This window comes from Gopherus evgoodei, unplaced genomic scaffold (genome assembly GCF_007399415.2).
Source record: "Gopherus evgoodei ecotype Sinaloan lineage unplaced genomic scaffold, rGopEvg1_v1.p scaffold_32_arrow_ctg1, whole genome shotgun sequence".
Classification (NCBI taxonomy): domain Eukaryota; kingdom Metazoa; phylum Chordata; order Testudines; family Testudinidae; genus Gopherus; species Gopherus evgoodei.
In genome coordinates, this window is record NW_022059994.1 from 702,759 (window position 1) to 718,976 (window position 16,218).

The following is a 16,218-nucleotide window of genomic DNA, read 5'->3' on the forward strand; positions in this document are numbered from 1 at the left end:
CCACAGCCTAGGCCTCCTCTGGCCTATTACACCTCTGCCGGTGCTCAGATCAGAGCTGCCAGGGGGCTGGGGGAGGTTTGTTTGTTTCTTTTGTGGTTGGTTTTTTTTGAGCTTCTCCCACTGCCAGAGCTGCTGCCAGCTGGATACACTAGAGCAGCATTTCTCAAATTTGGCCACCAGTGGGTTTTCTTGCTGCCACAGCCTCCTGGGCTGTGATTGTTGGGGCATAAAGCAGCTGCCCCCTCCCTCAGGGCTGCCAGCAGGGAGTCAGCCCAGCTGCTTTCTGTAGCCACAAACGCCAGAGGATCAGGCAGCCGGTGTGAGTTCCCATCTTGTCGGGGACGGTGGGGCTCCAGTTTCTGGCTTCAGCCCTGGGGTGGCAGGCGGCAGGCTCCAACCATGGAGCTTTGGGCTCCAGCCCCGGGCTCAACGCTCCCCTGTCCACCCATTGCTCCTGGCCCCCGTTGTCACCTCCAGCCCCAGGCTCCGGCCGTACAGCAGCAAGCTCTGGACCTCTGCTGCAGGGCTTTGGACCCTGGGCTCCCCCTCCTCCCCCCATCGCCACTGGTCCCCACTGCCACCCTACCCACTTCCCATCCTGGGTTTAATTTTCCCCCCAGTGTGCTGGGTCTGTGTAAGTGCTGTAAAAAGTGATATTTGTATGTTTGTTAATCACTTTTCACTGCCTCCCAGCTCGCTAGAAAGTCTGCTGCTGTGAAACACGGTATTAAAACGTACAAACATCACTTTTCACAGAAACAGACTTACTAGCTAGCAAGTCTTTTAAAAAAGAAATGCAGCCAAAAAACCAAAAAACCCAAAAATTAACAAAAAGACAAGAATAAGAGGGATAGCTCAGTGGTTTGAGCATTGGCCTACTAAACTGCAGGGTTGTGAGCTCAGCCCTTGAGGGGGCCACTTAGGAATCTGGGGCAAAAATCTGTCTGGGGATTGGCCTTGCTTTGAGCAGAGGCTTGGACTAGATGACCTCCTGATGTCCCTTCTGACCCTGATATTCTATGAAAGCACCTTATTTGTGTTTCTGTTCTGTGTAGGTCCAGTAAAGAATAGAGGCAACCGTACATTATTTTCATTATTGAGTCTGCAAAGAAAAAATACCTACATAAATAAATTATAACAACTGGAGATGGATATGTGCATATTTTTGTTTTTCCTAAAGTTAATTAAGTATTTTAGGAAAAATTCTCATAGTGGCCATCAGGAAGAGTTGGTGGCTGAGCTCTGAGGCAACCAAAGCCCTGCCCTAGAGAGATTACAGTGGAGCTGCATCAGTAGCCATAGCCTAAGGGTGCTATCTAATATCTTGACCTGGTTTTGGCCTAGCAAAATGAGGCCCTGCACTTACCTCGGGGGCACTGGTCTGTTTCGGTGGCTGCATCTGATCAATTCTAACATTTAAGGGAAGTTTCTAGGTGGCCATCAGGAGAAGGTGGATGATTTTGGTGACAATTGGAAAACAATGAGGGAGAAATAGGGGACTATCCTGAGTGGGTATAGCACCAGTCCCTGACCCAGAGCACCAGGAGATTTGCTGCAGACATCCAGGTGCCCGACGGGGAGCTGCAGTCAGTGCCCACAGGGGAGAACCAGCTGGGAGATGGGTAGAGGAGATCCCTGGGAGGGGGGCAGACATGAAGCACTTTTAAATAAAGCCCAGGGCTGGGTTCATCTGGACCTACAAGTAAGGGCAGAATTCAGCGGCAAAACTCTGACAGCTCCATGACCCGAGCAAGGGGAGCAGAGCCAGGAGCTCAGGCTCAGGGCTGGTAACCAGTGAGTGTGGTGTGGAGATAAAAGCCCAGCTCTGCCCAACTGCTCCCTGTGCCAGTCTGTTACCAGAGCGTCCCTGACTCGCCATCATCCCTGGATTCTCTGGAACAACCAGAGTCTCCCTAGAAACCCCCCTTCTCCCCCATCCCCGGGATCTGCCCGGCTCCTTTCTGTACCCATTGATCCTGAGGCTTCTACTCAGGACACCTACATAGGGCTGGGGCAGTCGGCTCCCGCGCGCTGAGTTGATCGCTAGGACCCAGGAGCAGCCGGGAGGCGGCTCCGGGGCAGCGAGCGCTGGGCTCCGGCCCGGCAGCGGGAAGTGACTCGCAGCCGCTGCGGTGACTCTGGCTCCCAGGCTCCTGGCGAGATCCCCGAGCCCCGGCGGCTAGTGCTGGGAGCCCGGAGCCCTGGCTGCAGCCGGGAGAGGGGAATCTCCAGCAGGGCCCTTCCCGCTGCTCCCCAGGAGCCTCTCCCAGGGCAGAGCCCCCAGCCCGGCCCGGCCCCTGCCCCGGGGGGCCCCGCTCGGAGGGAAGGTGAGAGAGACCCGCCCCCCCCGGCCAGTCACCCCCGGGCTGCAGGGGGAGGTTTGGTCCCAGGCTGCTCCCAGCGGAGCTGGCTGCGATTCCCGCCCGGGGCCCGGGAAAGCTGCCGCCAGCCCCGGTGTGTGCGGGGGGGACCCAGCCTGGTCCCTGCTGGGGGTGGGATAATAATACGAGGGGCGGGAGGGGGCTGAGGATGGAACAGGGTGTGTGAGATCGGGGGCAGGAGGGGGGAGCAGGGGCAGTGATTGCAATCAGGGAGGATGGGGCGATGCATGGTGATCGGGGGGCAGAAGGGGAATTATGGGGCCGAGGGAAAGGAGGGTGGCGTAGAGGGGGGGTCTGGGAGGGAAAGGGGGGATGTGGGAAGGGGAGACTGGGGGTAGACTGGCTGGGGAAGGGAGAGCCCTGAGGCAGGGATAAGGCTGAGGGGTGGGAGAGATACAAGCAGCTTCCCAGCCCCATGGGGTAAGCGAGGTTGCAGGGGCTGCCCTGCCCAGCAGCCAGCGGGGATTTGTTTCCCTACAAATTGCCAAACCAGGGTGACCGTCTGTCCCGAATTGGGCGGAGTTCAAGTCCCGGTCCTGGGCCAAATGACTCTGGGACACCATTTGTCCTGGATTCCCGGTGCCAGGGTGGGGCTGTGATGGGCCTTAGCCACCTCCTCTTTGCCATGACCCCCCTGGCCAGCCAGAAGCTAGATCTGGGCCATAACAAGACCCTGTAGGCTGGTATCCTCTAGTACTGTGCTCTCCATAGCTATGTGCTACTGACAGTGTACCGAGCATGCTCAGTACATCTGTTGAAGCCACTGCCCTTCATCCTGCCTTTACTAGCCTTAAAAATCTGCTTATTGCTATTTACAGGGGTTTAAATAGGGCAAAGGGGACGAATCGGAGCAGGGGAGTGGCCAAGGTCTGAGCAGAGGGCGGAAATTGACTGGTCAGGGGGTCAAGCAGCTGGAGGCAGCATTAGGAGAGGGGCTAAAGGGGAAAATCAGGAATGGGGGGAGGAAGTGGAGTTAAGCCCAGAAGTGAGGTGGTGGCAGAGGGCAAAACCTGGCACAGGCTGGGCAGGGGGGTAACCAGTGATGAGCTGGAGCTGGTTCCCACCGGTTCGCAGGAACCGGTTGTTAAATTTGGAAGCCCTTTTAGAACAGGGCTTTTAAATTTATAAAAAGCTCCAGCAGCTCCCTACCCTTCCCCTGGCCCCAGCTCACCTCACTCCACCTCTGCCTCCTCCCCTGAACACTCCCCCGGCTTCTCCTCCCCCTCCCCAGCTTCCTGCAAATCAGCTGTTCATTCATGCGGGAAGCCTGGGAGGGCTGAGAAGGAAGCAGCGGCTTCCCGCAGGTGAGCTGGGGCAGGGCGATAGAGGTGTGAGCGGGAGGAGGGATCCAAGGGCCGCATGGCTCCGGTCTGGCCCCGGACCCTGACTTCAACCCCGTCCAGGCGGCGTGGCTCTGACCCGGCCCCGACCTCAGCCAGGCAGTGCGGCTCCGGCCCCCACCTTGGCCAGGTGGCATGGCTCCAGCCCGGTCCCGACCTCAGCTGGGCAGTATGGCTCCGGCCCGGCCCCTGGGCCCGGCCCCAGCCGTCCGGCATGGCTCTGGCCTGAGCCTGGGCCCGGCTGGCCGGGCGGCACGGCTCCGGCCTGGCTCTGATCCCGGCCGGCCAGGTGCCTTGGCTCCAGGCGCCCTTGCTCCAGCCCCTGGGCCCGGCCTTGGCAGAGCGCCCTGGCCCCAGCAGAGTGACTCTAGTCCCAACCCCAGCCTGGCCCCCACCTCCAGGCAGCATGGTAAGGGGGCCGGGAGCAGGGAGGGGGTGTTGGATAGAAGGCAAGGGAGTTGGGGGTGTGGATTAGTGTCGGAGCGGTCAGAGGGCAGGAAACAGGGGGATTGAATTGGGCCAAGGGTCTTGGGGCGCCAGTCATGAAGGAGCAGGGGTTAGATGGGGTGGTGGGGGGCAATCAGGGGTAGGGATTCCAGGGACAGTCAGGAGACAGAGAGAAGGGGTGGTTGGATGGGGCAAGGGTCCCGGGGTGCCATCAGGAATGAGAGGGGGGGTTGGATGGGGTGTCAGGTGTCAGGTAGGGGACAGGGAAGGGGGTTGGATGGGGTGTCAGGTAGGGGACAGGGAAGGGGGGTGGATGGGGCAGGTGTCATAAACAGATAGCTAAGGGTTAATGTCTTTTTCACCTGAAGCATCTTACCAGAGGACCAATCAGGAAACCGGATTTTTTCAACTCTGGGTGGAGGGAATTTTGTGTCTGAGGTCTTTGTCTGTCTGCCTGCTTTCTCTGAGCTTTGGAGAAGTAGTTTCTGCTTTCTAATCTTCTGTTTCTAAGTGTAAGGACAAAGAGATCAGATAAGTTATATGGTTTCTTTTCTTTGGTATTTGCATGAATATAAGTGCTGGAGTGCTTTGATTTGTATTCTTTTTGAATAAGGCTGTTTATTCATATTTCTTTTAAGCAATTAACCCTGTATTTGTCACCTTAATACAGAGAGACCATTTGTATGTATTTTTCTTTCTTTTTTATATAAAGCTTTCTTTTTAAAACCTGTTAAAGTTTTCTTTACTGGGAATTTTCAGGGAAATTGAGTCTGTACTCACCAGGAAATTGGTGGGAGGAAGAAATCAGGGGGAGATCTGTGTGTGTTGGATTTGCTAGCCTGATTTTGCATTCCCTCTGGGTGAAGAGGAAAGTGCTTTTGTTTTCAGGACTGGGAACGGAGAGGGGGAGTCACTCTGTTTGGATTCACAGAGCTTGTGTCTGTGTATCTCTCCAGGAGCACCTGCAGGGGAGAAGGGAAAAGGATTATTTCCCTTTGTTGTGAAAATCAAGGGATTTGGGTCTTGGGGTCCCCAGGGAAGGTTTTTCAGGGGGACCAGAGTGCCCCAAAACACTCTAATTTTTTGGGTGGTGGCAGCAAGTACCAGGTCCAAGCTGGTAACTAAGCTTGGAGATTTTCATGCGAACCCCCATATTTTGGACGCTAAGGTCCAAATCTGGGACTAAGGTATGACATGGTGGTAGGGGTGGGATAGAATCCAGAAGCCAGTAAGAATATTATATTTTTCTTTTCTCTGCTAGGGGCTTTTTAGCAGAGAGAAATAGTTTGGTTTTAAAAGGGAACCAGAGAGAAATTTTTTTTCTGCTCTCTCTGGCAAGTTTCTGGCTTGCATATTAAGCAAGGAGCCATTAAGCTGTGACAAAAGAGTCTTTTGTGACACAATAGCACTCCCATTAGGAGGCAAATACCAGCACTATATATATGCAAATAAAGTGGTTTTTCTGGTTTACTTAACATTGAAAAGATTAGCTAAAGAAAAAAAAGGGAAAAGGCACTGTTGCTAGGCAGACCCCAGGAGGCAACAGAACCTGCAGTTCAGAAGATAAACACCAGAGGGCACCCCAACACAAAAAAAATGGAAGCCGAAGAACAAATCAAAGAAGCTGAACACAGGCGAGAACGGGAAAAAAGACTACAAGACATGGAGCTGAGGGAAAGAGAAAAAAGAGGCTACCCACAGGAGAGAGTTGGAACTCCTAAGAGAAACCCACCGACAGGCCACGGAATTAGAAAAGGCTAAGCAAAACACAGCCAACCCTAGCAACCCTGCGCCAATGATTGTTCCACAGCACAGAAAATTTCCCACCTACAAGGCAGGTGATGACACCGAGGCCTTCTTGGAAAATTTTGAAAGAGCCTGTCTTGGGTACAACATCCGTGAAAACCAGTACATGGTAGAATTGAGGCCACAGCTCAGTGGACCTTTAGCAGAGGTGGCAGCTGAAATGCCTAAGCAGCAAATGAATGACTATAAACTTTTTCAAACCAAGGCCAGATACAGAATGGGGATAACCCCGGATCATGCCCGTCGGCGTTTCAGAACCCAAAAGTGGAAACCAGATGTGTCATTTCCCAAACACGCCTACTACGTTGGGAAAAACTATGAGGCCTGGATATCAGGACACAATGTTAAAACCTTGGAAGAACTGCACCTCCTCATACAAATGGAGCAGTTCTTGGATGGTGTTCCTGAGGACATCACACGGTACATACAAGATGGAAAACCCAAAGATCTCGCTGAGGCGGGGGAGATTGGAGCCAGATGGATGGAAGTGGCTGAAAGCAGGAAAGCTACTGTCAAGGGAAACGAAAACCCCAGGGGGCACACCGACCATAAACCCTACAACCGAGGACAGCCAAAGACCCCACATACAACCCAAGTAAAGCCACAGACGCCCTATTCTTCCACCTCACCAGTCTCCAGTAACTTACCTCGGCCCAGTGACCCATCAGATGGAAGATGCTTTAAGTGTAATGAACTGGGACATATCAAGGCCAACTGTCCAAAGAACACCATGCGAGTGCAATTCATTACACCACCATCACCCAAAAGATCCCCAGGCCCAGAGGCCTCTCAAATACCTTTGGAGCAAAGGGAAAATTTGAGAGTGGGCGGAAAGAAGGTTACTGCGTGGAGAGACACGGGGGCACAAGTGTCAGCTATCCACCAATCCTTCGTTGACCCCAAATTCATCAACCCAAAGGCCAAAGTTACAATTTACCCCTTCATGTCACAAGCTGTAGACTTGCCTACAGCTGAACTGCCTGTCCAGTACAAAGGCTGGTCAGGAATGTGGACTTTTGCAGTCTATGACAATTATCCTATTCCCATGCTACTGGGGGAAGACTTGGCCAACCAGGTGAAGCGCGCCAACAGAGTGGGAATGGTTACACGTAGCCAAACCAGGCAAGCTTCCAGACCCATTCCTGTTCCTGAGCCGTCCACAGAGGCCCCATCTGTGTTACCAGAGACCCAGACAGAGGTAATGGACCCGGATTCCATGCCAACCACTGAAACAGCCACAGTACTTCCAGTCCCAGGCCCGGAACTGGAACAGCAACCAGCACCAGCAATTGCAACCACAGCTTCAAACTCAACGCCAGAGGGCGCCAGCGAGCCAGAACTGGCAGAAGCAAAAGACAGCCATACCCAAAAGGCTCAGCCAGAGGTGCACCAGCGGGTGCACCAGCGGAGAGCGGTTCACCAGCAACGGAAACAACCCCATCACCTACATTGCTTCCAGAGGAACCAAGCCCAAGTCCACAGTCTGAGGAAGAACTGGTGACCCCAGCCTCAAGGGAACAGTTCCAGATTGAGCAGGAAGCAGATGACAGCCTTCAGAAAGCTTGGGCGGCGGCATGGAGCACCCCACCGCCTCTCAGCTCTTCTAATCGATCCCGGTTTGTTATAGACCAAGGACTTTTATACAAGGAGATTCTTTCTGGTGGACACCGGGAAGAATGGCAGCCGCAAAAACAGTTGGTGGTTCCAACTAAGTACCGGGGGAAGCTTTTAAGCTTAGCCCATGATCATCCCAGTGGCCATGCTGGGGTGAACAGAACCAAGGACCGGTTGGGGAAGTCCTTCCACTGGGAGGGGATGGGCAAGGATGTTGCCAAGTATGTCCGGTCTTGTGAGGTATGCCAAAGAGTGGGTAAGCCTCAAGACCAGGTCAAGGCCCCTCTCCAGCCACTCCCCATAAATGAGGTCCCATTTCAGCGAGTAGCTGTGGATATTCTGGGTCCTTTCCCAAAAAAGACGCCCAGAGGAAAGCAGTACGTACTGACTTTAGTGGACTTTGCTACCCGATGGCCGGAAGCAGTAGCTCTAGGCAACACCAGGGCTAACACTGTGTGCCTGGCCCTAACAGACATTTTTGCCAGGGTCGGTTGGCCCGCCGACATCCTTACTGATTCAGGATCTAATTTCCTGGCAGGGACTATGCAAAAACTGTGGGAAACTCATGGGGTGAATCACTTGGTTGCCACCCCGTACCACCATCAAACCAATGGCCTGGTGGAAAGGTTTAATGGAACTTTGGGGGCCATGATACGTAAATTCATCAGCGAATACTCCAATAATTGGGACCTAGTGTTGCAGCAGTTGCTGTTTGCCTACAGGGCTGTATCACATCCCAGTTTAGGGTTTTCACCGTTTGAACTTGTGTATGGTCACGAGGTTAAGGGGCCATTACAGCTGGTGAAGCAACAATGGGAGGGGTTTACGCCTTCTCCAGGAACTAACATTCTGGACTTTGTAAGCAACCTACAAAGCACCCTCCGACACTCTTTAGCCCTTGCTAGAGAGAACCTAAAGGATGCTCAGGAAGAGCAAAAGGCCTGGTATGACAGACATGCCAGAGAACGTTCCTTCAAGGTAGGAGACCAGGTTATGGTCTTGAAGGCGCAACAGGCCCATAAGATGGAAGCATCATGGGAAGGGCCATTCACGGTCCAAGAGTGCCTGGGAACTGTAAACTACCTCATAGCATTTCCCAATTCCTCACTAAAGCCTAGAGTGTACCATGTTAATTCTCTCAAGCCTTTCTATTCCAGAGACTTACAGCTTTGTCAGTTTACAGTCCAGGGAGATGATGCTGAGTGGCCTGATGGTGTCTACTACGACGGAAAAAAAGACGGTGGCGTGGAAGAGGTGAACCTCTCAACCACCCTGGAACGTCTGCAGCGGCGACAAATCAAGGAGCTGTGCACTAGCTTTGCCCCATTGTTCTCAGCCACCCTAGGACGGACTGAACGGGCATACCACTCCATTGACACAGGTAATGCTTACCCAATCAGAACCCCACCCTACCGGGTGTCTCCTCATGCCCAAGCTGCTATAGAACGGGAGATCCAGAACATGCTACAGATGGGTATAATCCGTCCATCTACCAGTGCATGGGCATCTCCAGTGATTCTGGTAGCCAAACCAGATGGGGAAATACGCTTTTGCGTGGACTACCATAAGCTAAATGCGGTAACTCGTCCGGACAACTATCCAATGCCACGCACCAATGAGCTATTGGAGAAGTTGGGACGTGCCCAGTTCATCACTACAATAAACTTAACCAAGGGGTACTGGCAAGTACCGCTAGATGAACCTGCCAAGGAGAGGTCCGCATTCGTCACCCATGCGGGGGTGTATGAATTCAATGTCCTTCCTTTCGGCCTTTGAAATGCACCCGCCACCTTCCAGAGGCTGGTAGATGGTCTACTAGCTGGACTGGGAGAATTTGCAGTGGCCTACCTCGATGATGTGGCCATTTTTTCAGACTCCTGGCCCAAACACCTACTACACCTGGAAAAGGTCTTTGAGCGCATCAGGCAGGCCGGACTAACTGTTAAGGCCAAAAAGTGTCAAATAGGCCAAAACAGAGTGACTTACCTGTGGCACCAGGTGGGTCGAGGAACCATAAACCCCCTACAGGCCAAGGTGGATGCTATCCAAAAGTGGCCTGTCCCACGGTCCAAGAAGCAGGTCCAATCCTTCTTAGGCTTGGCCGGATACTACAGGCGATTTGTACCACACTACAGCCAAATCGCTGCCCCACTGACCGACCTGACCAAAAAGACCCAGCCAAATGCAGTTAAGTGGACTGATCAGTGTCAAAAGGCCTTTACCCAACTTAAGGCAATGCTCATGTCTGACCCTGTACTCAGGGCCCCGGATTTTGACAAGCCATTCCTGGTAACCACAGATGCATCTGAGCATGGTATAGGAGCAGTGCTCATGCAGGAAGCAACAGATCACAACTTCCATCCTGTCGTGTTTCTCAGCAAAAAACTGTCTGAGAGGGAAAGTCACTGGTCAGTCAGTGAAAAGGAATGCTATGCCATTGTGTACGCCCTGGAAAAGCTACGCCCATATGTTTGGGGACGGCGGTTCCAACTACAAACTGACCATGCTGCACTAAAGTGGCTTCATACTGCCAAAGGGAACAACAAGAAACTTCTTAGTTGGAGTTTAGCTCTTCAAGATTTTGATTTTAAAATTCAGCACATCACAGAAGCTTCTAACAAAGTAGCTGATGCACTCTCCCGTGAGAGTTTCCCAGAATTCAGTAGTTAAAAAGTGTTCTTAAAATGTTAAAGTCTGTTAGTTATATACTTAGTGGTATATGTAAAGGTGCATGTGTTGTAGTAATCTGTTTGTTTTAAAGTTCTAGAAGGAAATCGCCGCCAGTGAGCTTCCCCACTGTCTGCAATTTGGGGGGCGTGTCATAAACAGATAGCTAAGGGTTAATGTCTCTTTCACCTGAAGCACCTGACCAGAGGACCAATCAGGAAACCGGATTTTTTCAACTCTGGGTGGAGGGAATTTTGTGTCTGAGGTCTTTGTCTGTCTGCCTGCTTTCTCTGAGCTTTGGAGAAGTAGTTTCTGCTTTCTAGTCTTCTGTTTCTAAGTGTAAGGACAAAGAGATCAGATAGTAAGTTATATGGTTTCTTTTCTTTGGTATTTGCATGAATATAAGTGCTGGAGTGCTTTGATTTGTATTCTTTTTGAATAAGGCTGTTTATTCATATTTCTTTTAAGCAATTAACCCTGTATTTGTCACCTTAATACAGAGAGACCATTTGTATGTATTTTTTCTTTCTTTTTTATATAAAGCTTTCTTTTTAAAACCTGTTAAAGTTTTCTTTACTGGGAATTTTCAGGGAAATTGAGTCTGTACTCACCAGGAAATTGGTGGGAGGAAGAAATCAGGGGGAGATCTGTGTGTGTTGGATTTGCTAGCCTGATTTTGCATTCCCTCTGGGTGAAGAGGAAAGTGCTTTTGTTTTCAGGACTGGGAACGGAGAGGGGGAGTCACTCTGTTTGGATTCACAGAGCTTGTGTCTGTGTATCTCTCCAGGAGCACCTGGAGGGGGGAAGGGAAAAGGATTATTTCCCTTTGTTGTGAGACTCAAGGGATTTGGGTCTTGGGGTCCCCAGGGAAGGTTTTTCAGGGGGACCAGAGTGCCCCAAAACACTCTAATGTTTTTGGGTGGTGGCAGCAAGTACCAGGTCCAAGCTGGTAACTAAGCTTGGAGGTTTTCATGCTAACCCCCATATTTTGGACGCTAAGGTCCAAATCTGGGACTAAGGTATGACAGCAGGGATCCCAGGGGAGGCTGTCAAGGAACGTGGGGGGTTGGATGAGGCTGGAGTCCTGGGGAGGGGCACGACCCACTCATGGGGTGAGGAGGAGGGAACCGGTTGTTAATATTTTGGCAGCTCATTTCGGGGGGTAACAGTTACCCCAGTGGGACTGAGACCCCAGTGTTTGCAAAAATGGTGGGGGGCAAAAGGGCTTTTTTATCTCCTCACTCACAAGCAGCACCTCTCAGCATGGGCTTCCCAGGGCTGGGTTCTTAAAGGCACAGGCATCCCAATGCCTAGATAATGCAACTCCTCTTTATCTGATCTAACCTACTGAGGCTATGTCTACACTACAAAGTTCAAAGCACTGCCGTGGGTGCCAGTGCTCCTGGTAATCCACCTCGATGAAGGGATTATCTCCAAGCACTGGGAGCCAACCCTGTCCACACTAGCACTTTAAATCACTCAAACTTGGGCTCGGGGTGGGGGGTGGGGTGTGTGTGATTTTTCACACCCCATAGCCAGCAAGTTAGAGCACTTTAACTTGCCAGTGTAGATAATCCCTGATTTTTAATTCAGTGAAACATTTTACACATATCCCCTCAGAAACAAAGAATCCCTTATCACTGCATCTGATTGCACAAAGTCTCCGAGCAGTTTCCCAAGTTGACTTATCTGCTGCTGGGATTCCCTGAATTTTTAAAATTAATTTTTTCTTCTCATTTTAGAGCTGACTGAATTTCTGGCCTAGTGTCAAAACTTTGTTTTGAGTCAATCCACCAATGGGGATTGCATTTCTGAAACTGTTATTTTGCCTCTCAGTCTAGCCCTTAGTGTTTTTCTCCATGCCATTGTGTACAGCTTGATTCTCAAATATGCAATAAAGGGAGTATACTATCTTCTATAATGTCTTTCTCCCTGGAAAAAAAATCGATTGCAGAAAATTAGAACTGCTCTGTGTAGGAATTAGCTTCTCCAGATTGCAGTGTTGCAGGTAGCACATTCCAGCAGATTGCAATTTCTTACATAACTTTGCTAAAAAAAGGACATCTGATGTAGCTAATTCAAGCAGCCTCACATATAAAACCAAACTGCTAGCTTTCTTTAACAGGGTAACAAGCCTTGTGGATGGGGGAAAGCGGTCAACATGCGCTATCTTGCCTTTAGTAAGGTTTTTGATACTGTCTCCCATGACCTTCTCATAAACAAACTATGGAAATACAACCTAGATGGAGCTAAAATAAGATGGGTGCAAAACTAGTTGGAAAACAGTTCCGACAGTCGTTATCAGTGATTCACAGGCTGAGTCAGGCTGAAAGGGCATAACGAGTGGGGTTCTCCAGGGATCAGTTCTGGATAAGTTTCTATTGCAAATCTTAATCAATGATTGAGATAATGGCATACAGAGTACACTTACAAAGTTTGTGAATGATAACAAGCTGCACACATACAAAATGGGAAATGACTGCCTAGGAAGGGGTACTGCAAAAAGAGATCTGTGGGTCATAGTGGACCACAAGCTGAATATGAGTGAACAGTATAACGCTGCTCCAAAAAAAACAGAACATCACTCTGGGATGTCTGCTCTACTCTGCGCTGATTAGGCCTCAGCTGGACTATTGTGTTCAGTTCTGGGCACCACATTTCAGGAAAGATGTGTACAAATTGGAGAGAGTTCAGAGAAGAGAAAAAAATATATAAGGTCTAGAAATCATGACCTATGAGGGAAGTAGCATCTTTTTACAAAAGCTGTTTCTTACCATCTATATGTATAAATAACTGCTACAGATAACACATTTCTACACGTAGCAATTTCATATACATTATAGTGCAAGAAACTGCTACCTGTAGGCACTCGCTACATCAGGTAACAGTTTACTACAATCACAACTTCTTAGAATCCATTATGTATCAGTACCTGCTTCTGGTAGCACATTCCTACGCGAAACAGTTTAATACACTACAAGTCTCCTGTCAGGGCTGGTCTTAGGGAAAGTGGCACCCTGGGCAAACTTGCATTTTGGTGCCCCTGGCACCTGTGGGCCTGGAGCACCCTCACTCCAATTGCCTCCCCACCCTCCCTTCACCCCTGACCCCTGAGCTGAGCCCCCTTTGTCCCTAATCCTTGTCCCCTCCTTCGTGCTAACCCCTACATTGTGCCCCCTTTACCCCAACTCCTACCCCCCTCCTGTGCCCCTAAGTTCTGCGTCTCCTTCCGGCACTCACATGGGGAAACTGACCTGGATGCAGGGATGGAGCAGCTGGCATTGCTGCTTCCTCTCCCACTGGGAGCCTGCCAACCGAACAGTCTACGGCCCGGTCAGTGGTGCTCCAGTCCAGTCCAAAATCAGAGACCTGGTCACCTTAATCGGCAATCCAGCCCCCTGCCAAGGGCAAGTGGAGGGTCCAGAGCTCTTTGCAGTGGCCTGGGCTCCCTGTGCAAGTTTTATCACAGCCGGCTTCTGGTCTGGCCAGAGGACAGGGCCTTGGGGGGGAGAGGCGGAGCAGGGGGGCCTTGGGGAGAGGAGGGGCAGGGCTCCTATATGTGTCCCACTTTTGCCTTTAGAAAAGATAGGGGCGGGCAGGAGATTTACCCCAAAGGGCTGAGAATTTATCAGGCAAATGTCCACCCAGAATCCACACACACACACACCCACACACACCCTACTTCCAATTTCATATTTGTGTTCAAAGACAATCTCCTTATTTGCGGGGGGGTGAGGGGGGTCTGACTCCTGGTCTGACAGCACTGAACAGGGGCTGGTCTGATTTCTGCACAGGATTCGGTGTCCAACCAGAGTCACTGTGAGCCGCAAGGAGTGGCATTGGGGTTTGGTTCGGGTTCAGTGGCAGTCGGTGTGTTCGGTTCCTGTTCAGTTACCAGGCGCTCCCCAGAAGGGGGGAGGGGTTGGGAGTGAGCCCTGTGGCTTCCTTCAGTGGGGAACTGAATTTGAGGCATGGGGCCTGCCTCGGGTGGGGCAATTGGAGGGAGGAGCTGCCCTAAGGGGTGAGGGTGGGTGAGAGGAGCCCTGTCTAAAGGGAAGAAGAATTGAGCAGCCTTTTTCCTTGGCCTTGAAGAGTTAATGTTAACTTCTGGGACAGGGAGCCCCCACTTCTCTCCCCTCCCTCCCTCCCTGCTCCTGTGGGCTGCCCCCTTCTCTTCTCCTACTGGGACAGGCCATTCTGGTAGCGATCACATGCCTGGGTGTTGTTTTGGTGTCTTGTTTTATAATGAGTGAGATCAGAGTAGGTTTTATTTTATATTGACAAATATTGAGCTGAAAAATTGCTGAAACTTTATTTCAACTGGCAGCCATTTTTTTCCAAGTTCGACTGAGATTCAGGTTCACTGAGTAAGAGGAAAACTGGTGGTTTAAGTCTGGTTCCAGTTCAGTTAAGCATATTGGTTCAAGCTGATTCTCTGGCTCTGTTCTGGTGTGAATCCAGGTGGGCAAATGAAATCTGCAGCTGCTGAATTGTCCTCATAAGGGGTTGGGGGGCTGGTTATTGCTAAGACAGAGGAGGCTGGTGTCTGTCTCCGTCTGCTCATGATTAAGGCTGCGAGTTTGTCATGGGAAGTCCTGGAAACTAGAAGTTTAGGGAGGGAGATGTCACCACTTCTGAGAAGCCGGGTAGGGAGCCTGCGAGCCCAGAGCTCCTGCCCTGTGACACAGCCAGGCTGACACTGGAGAGCAAACGCCCATGGGAATGGGACAGTCCCCAGTTCTCCCAGGCAGAGGGAAAGGGAAGGAGACAGGAAGGGGAGGGGTGAGACTGAAAGGGACAGCAGGAGCAAGAAGTGGGGAGGGAGATTCCCAGCTTCCAGCCCTGCCTGGATCCATTCCCTGCACCCCCTGGGCCGACTGACTCTCCTGGGAACAAGGGGAGGAGCTGACGGAGGAAAAACCGGGTTCTGTCTTAGCTGCTGGGGGGATGCGCTGCCCTCGGGACCAATATCAAGGGGAATCCCCCAAAGTGGCTCCTTTGATTCTGCTCTTTTCTAGCATTTGTCTTAGTGACTCTGTCCCTGGGAGGGTTTAAAAGTGTCTCGGGTTCAGTGCTGGTGGGAGGGGCCGGGTCAGTGTTGTAATAAAGTGACTTAGGGTTTTCCCAGTGTGGCAGAGTCCACAGTGTCTGTCTGCAGGGAGAGAGCCTAGGAGGAATCGGGCTGTGAAATGGATTCAAGCCCCTTCTGAAATCTCCCTGTCCTTCTTGCCCCAACAGGCTGAGGAATCAGAGCCATGTTTCGCTCCAGATCGTCTTCCAGGGGACGGGGAAGGGAAATGGCTGTGATGGAGCCAGCTCAGGTAAGGGATTTTCAGGGAGCTGCAGAGGGGTTTGCTGTAGAGGGGGAGGGGCAGCAAACACACGGGGAAGCAGAGAGGGGACAGGGTGTGATAAATCTTCTGGGACACATTCAGTTTGGAGCCTAATTTTCTGAACAGGCCCATTGGCATGTGGGGAAGGAGGGAACATTCCTCCAGTTCTCATACAGGAAACACTCCCCTGGGCAGGTCTGGGAAAACTGACCAGACTCCCAGGGCTGGAGTCTGAACCCACTGGCCAGAGGCTGCTGTGAAATACGCAGGGAAGCTGTTGGGATTCCTGTCCCTGTCCCTGGCTCAGAGCTCTGCTTTCTGCATCAGCCTGTGGCTGGCAGGCATGTGGGAAATGAGCAGACCCTGCCCTGCTCCGTGTGCTGGGGAGGACAAGGAGCTCTCACCTTCTCCCGTCCCCTGAAGCCTCCTGGCTGCTCTGAGCAAGGTGGGGGTGGGATTCTGCTTTTCTGGGCCTCCTCCCCCATGACTAGTGGGATTGTGGCTGGGGCAGCAGGTGCTGAGTGGGGAACTCTTGTTGTTTCAGATGCCAGTGACCTTCGAGGAGGTGGCTGTGTATTTCACCCAGGGGCAGGGGGCTCTGCTGGACCCCGCTCAGAGAGCCCTCTACAG

The 16,218-nt window shown here is 51.7% G+C and overlaps 1 long non-coding RNA gene across 3 annotated transcripts; it reads left to right on the forward strand.

Annotated features, from left to right (window-relative positions):
- The first annotated feature begins 2,285 nt into the window (after positions 1-2,285).
- On the forward strand, positions 2,286-16,170 carry LOC115640936. 3 transcript variants are annotated; one of them, XR_003997962.1, is made up of 3 exons: positions 2,286-2,327; positions 15,494-15,576; positions 16,133-16,170. It is a non-coding gene; the product is annotated as an uncharacterized LOC115640936 (long non-coding RNA). The 3 variants fall into 3 exon arrangements; XR_003997963.1 differs by lacking the exon at positions 2,286-2,327 and adding an exon at positions 13,864-14,074; XR_003997964.1 differs by lacking the exon at positions 2,286-2,327 and adding an exon at positions 14,415-14,716.
- The last annotated feature ends 48 nt before the right edge of the window (positions 16,171-16,218 follow it).